The sequence below is a fragment of the Myotis lucifugus genome, unplaced genomic scaffold (genome assembly GCF_000147115.1).
Source record: "Myotis lucifugus unplaced genomic scaffold, Myoluc2.0 scaffold_93, whole genome shotgun sequence".
Taxonomy (NCBI): domain Eukaryota; kingdom Metazoa; phylum Chordata; class Mammalia; order Chiroptera; family Vespertilionidae; genus Myotis; species Myotis lucifugus.
Window position 1 is genome coordinate 4412466 of NW_005871141.1, and position 5387 is coordinate 4417852.

Sequence of the window (5387 nt, forward strand, 5' to 3'; positions counted from 1 at the left end):
GATCCCCTGGAATTATTCAACCAGACGTTAAAAACATTAAAAAGGACAACTGTAAGTCTTCCTTCTTTGTATTTCTCACAGAGCTAAGTTTATACTAGATGCTCCAAATTATTTAGGAAACAAATTAATGACAAAAATGAAGATGTTCATGGCTTATAATTATTTTTCCACATTCAAGGAAAGAGCATTTATGTTGATGAAATTGGACAGGCATCAGTGGCTGCCATTTTTTAAGGGGGTTCAAAGACATAACCAGGGCATTTCATTTCGTTTGACAACTCTGCCCTCCTACCAGCAATAACACTTAGGAAGCTTGATTTCATTAGTGGGGAGAGGTTTATTTGCTTATGGCTTCTGGAAGACAGGAATTTGATATTTATCCTCAGGCAATTGGAAAATTGACTCGACCCATTTAAGAGCTGAACAATGGACTCATAATGACTCTTCTCAAAGAGAACAAAAGAACAAGTACAGCCATTGATCAATAGTCCACTTAGGAAGAAAGGCGGCTCAAGAACAAGGGAATTTAAGGAGACTGCTGAAGGACACTCTGTTCAGGGAATTAAATGACAAAGCATCCAAGAAGGTTAGAAGGTGTACATCAAATTCAGAAAAGTTTCTTTAACTTGGGGACACCAGTTTCAGGGACGGGCCTTAACACCCCTTCCTATCAGGTAAAATCAACATACCGATCCTACTCAAAACGTCTGTGTCAACTGAAAATTTACTTAATTTAGTCCTGGGTCAACCTCTGGTATCTGTTTAGAGCAACACTGGGTTCCTACAAAGGACATGCTCTAAGCCTTCACCTGGGGCCAACGTGATTCATAGACAGAAAGTGAACCTTAGGGAGGCCCCGATGGAGAAGGCTTGTGAATGGAAAAGGATGGGGGACGTTTTCCGTAAGTGCCACCGGGGGAAACACCAGCACCTGGGAGAGAACCTTTCCCATAAGTCATTATCTGGACTTAGCTCTGAACATCGGGGAAGTTTCAATACTAACAGGTCCTACTTTTCTCCAGCTCCATCCCCGTGTTCCCTGGTGAGATGGTGGCCTTAGTCTACCAGCAGGATCGTTACCCAGTGAGATCTCAGGTAATCCATGTGCACTTGAAAAAAATAAGCGAGCAAATTAGACTCCTCAGACACTCACCCAATTATTTTTGGGGAGATCAGAAGAGTTGAGATACAATGAAAACAGGAAAATAAATATGTTAAATTTTCAAATCTGTGTAGAGACTAAAGAAATGCACCATCATTAAAAGGTAAGGTACCTTCCTAAGGCTTACTTGTTAACAGAAACACAGGGGAAATACACAATAAAAGAGAGCCATTTGGGAACACACATTCTTTACTGGAGTTATAGGTGCCTACTCTAAAGCATTTAAATGACACGAATAGCTGAAATAGCTCCTTTAGAAGTTCATGCAAATCTAATGATAATTGTCAAGCTTTAAAAATACAATATAGAATAAAACTCCTCCTCTCTTTTAAAAGAAATAATTTAGGTATAAAGCCAGGAAAGCTATGCTTAATTGGAAACTGATTTTGGAAGATTTCTTCTCCTAAATTTAATAAGACTATAATCGCTAACCCATAAAACAGAATATTATATTAAGGATAATAGGATTATTAAACATGAAGTTCGCTAATAAAAAAAGTCTAAATATAAAGTCCTTACAAAATGACTTCAGTCTTTGCATACCACCTTTCACCCACTATTATCGTTCACTCATTTACTCCATAATGTTTGTTTTCGTCTATTCTAGAGAAATGAGGCAGAGACTCCTCGTTTCTGCCCTAATTTTTTAATAGACCTTTTTTTTTAACCATAGTGTTAGAGGCACAGCAAAATGGAACTGAAAATAATGAGGGTTCACATACCCTACCCCCCCACACACACACACACAACCTCCTTCATTACAGACATTCCCCACCACCGTGCGGCATAGGCATATGCTCCAATTGGTGAACTCCCCTGGAACATCATTGTCACCCAACTTATACCTCTATTGTCCTCTGCCTTTTCCCCAAAGTAACACATTATTTGGCTATAAATTAGCCGCCAATTGTAAAGATCATCTTTTTCAGCCTTTTTTGCAACAAGGTGTGGCCATGGGACCCAACTCTGGCCAACAACATGAAAGAGACTGTGACTCGCAGTGGCTTCCAGGAGCTTCCCTAAGAGCCAGAGCCAGTGGGCCTGTAGCTCTTCATTCTCAGCCCCTCTTCCTTCTCATGTGTGGAATGCAGAAACCATCTTGGCTCCTGAGGTCAAAGCCATGGAAGGAAGACATAAAAAGGATCTTTGAGGACTTTGTAGAGCCGAGCTATACTACCAGCCCTGGATTATTTAGATAAAAGAAAAGTGAGTTTTATTTTATGGAAACCACTATTATTTAGGGTATTCTGATGCCCACAGCAACACCCACTACAAACTAACACAACACAACCAAGTGCTAGGCCCTGCAGGTGCATATTTATAACCTAGCCCTTGCTTTCGGGACTCCTCCTGTCTATGAAGGAAAATGAGGTACAAGATGAATAAATGGACTATAAAGGTCACGGGGGCCGAGTGTTATAGAGCACAGAAGAGGAAATGAGTCATTTCTGGAGTGGAAAGGAACTTTACCAAGAAGATAATGCGAAATTTGGATCAATAGTGGATATTAGAAAGGAAAAGAACTTAATGTTTTGGGAGCAGATTGAACTAAGATAAGCCCTAAGAAGGGCATTTGAGAAAACCGAAAGGGATCTTGTTTGGCTAGAGAGGTGAGAAACAAAAGAAAGCAAGAGAAGTGGGCTGGGGCTGTTTACAGAAAACCATGTCAGGCAGCGACTAGGATTCCTTTCAGCCTTGCACTGGGAGACTGGCTTGGCTGGAATGTCAGAGAATGCGGGCAGGAGGCAGGGGAGAGGGGAACGATGGTGCTCCCGTGCCTGCAATTAGGGTGACGGCCTCTAAAGGGAAAGAGAAGGATGGATGGGCAAATGTTGAAAAGAAACAATCTTTCAGACTCGGCAAGTGATTATGAAATGTGAAGAGGTGAGGAAGTCCATTTACAAAGCTCAAATGTTAAGCCAATGGATGGCTCGAGGTGTAGCCCATGTGCTGAAGAAAGGCAGTTAGAAGCTGAAAGCTATTTGACGGAGTGGATGTGATGAGCACTGTTGGAGGCATCGTGTGCTGAAGTTGCTGGAAGGCTGTCCATCAAACCACTGGAAATATAGACCTTAAATCAGGAGAGAATTTCAGCCTAAAGGTACTGATTCCATACCCAGTCCAAAAGAGATAAAAGTTAAAATATATCAAATGGGTGACATAACATGAGAGCGAGGGGGAAAGAAAGAGATAACAGATAGAAGTGTGGGGCATTCCTCATCATAGGAAGAAAGAGAGAAAGGGAGCCAGAAGGGGACCCAGAAACTTAAGAAACCTCTGAATCAGCAGTGGTGGTGACTTGTGTGAAGAAAGATGAATGCTAAGAAAAGCCACTTGACGTGATGCGAAGCTCATCTGTAAGTGGCGAGAGCATTTTTCATCGGAATGAGAACGAAAGCAGTGTTTCAGGGGCCAGGTGGAGCGATGCAGGAGAAGAGGTGGTATTATCACTGAGGGGTAATGGACGGCCACATGTGAGGAGATAGTAAGGGTAGACAGGGATGAGACGGTGATGGATGAAAGCAAGAAAGAAAAGAAATACAGAAAGATGAGCCGTTGCTCAAATTCTTATTTATCTTTTGACCTTTGAGTTTCAGACACCTTTTCGCAGCAGCATTCTGGGATGGTGCGTGGGAACGTGAAGCCTTAAAGCATCCTTTTAGTGAAGGCCTGAGGGTGGAGGTGAGCGAGCAGGAGAGACTGCCCAGGGGTAGGGAGTTTCTTTTGGAGCGATGTGTTCTAAAATTAGATAGGGAAGAAGGTTACAAAAGGTGGCGAATGTACTAAAGACCACTCAATTGCACACTTTCAAAGGGAGAATGTCATCATCTGTGAATTATATCCCATCAAGCTGTTTTTAAAAAATATATGTCGGCCTTAAAATGATGTTAACTAAATTACATGACATGTATATTGTCCTTTGCAATTCCAGCACAACTGCCGGTAACCCCCATTAGACGCCTCGAAGCGACAGCACAGGATTTCTCTCTGAACTTCTGCCTGGCCTCCCAGAGCCTTGATTCCACTTCCAGTAATTGACTGTTTCTCTCCCACCCCCATGTACACCTATTTTCCTTTTATGGGTTTTCTGAATATCAATTTAACAATTTCAACCAAAGGTAACAAAAATTGATTTAATATTTTTCATCCAAAAGGATCCCTGTTATGAAAAACACAGTGAAAAAGCTGCTGCTGATGGTTTCCATGTGGGGGTGGTTTGGGCAGGTCTTCAGCACCATGGGGACCCCGCTCTGTTCTATCTCATCATTGGTGAACTACTACCGCAGGTCAGCATGCGACCCTGAAGGAGAGAGAGAGAGAGAGAGAGAGAGAGAGAGAGAGTTTAGGACCAATACGCTGATGGAGAGGTAAAAAGAGGGAGTTTGTTTGCTGCCATCAGCTTTTTAATGTCTGTAGAATGAGAAAGCTACACCTTAAAAAGGCCCATGAGAAGGAGGCAAAAAGATTACCCCGACAGGGGACAGCACATGGGGAGGGAGGGAGAATTTGTCCATTGTCTGCATTTACTGCAAAATCCTGGGATTGAAGTTAGTTAGTTAAGATTGAAGTTAGTAAAACACTGACAGCCTGTTCAGGCCCCAGGAGCCTCGAAGGCAAGACTGAACATGGCTAAGATGTTTCTGGAACACCTTTTCTGCATGAGAGCTAGAGTCAACTCCGGAGGAAAGAGCAGCGTGAATGTGCCATCCCAGGGTTGAGGGTTTGTGTGTGTGTGTGCATGTGCGTGTGCGTGTGTGTGTGTGTGCGTGTGCATGTGCGTGTGTGCATGTGTGTGTGCATGCGTGCATGTGCACGTGGGGCAGCTAGGTGTTTTAGAACGGCCCAGTTTGTCTAACACAATCCCTCCTCTTGAGCCTGAGCCTTTCCAATCAGAACTGAACAGTAGCCCTGAGCTCCCATCCATCTGAGTAGAACTAAAACATTTTGATAAACATATCGAATATGCTTCTCCTCCTTGCAGCCTCCTCTCTGAGGTCACACATTTTTCTCTTCATCAGGATTCACTCCTAAGTCCTCTTCTTCATCTCCTCTCTCTCCTCACACAGTCACATTTCCTCCGCATGGCTCCAGTGTTCCTCTAAGTCCCAGCACCTCAGACTTCTCTCTCCAGGCCTGACCACTCGTCCGAAAGGGGATATAAATGCCCGCTCAGCTCTTCCACTGAGCTCTCTCAGAGACCCACGGACTCCACACGTCCAACCAA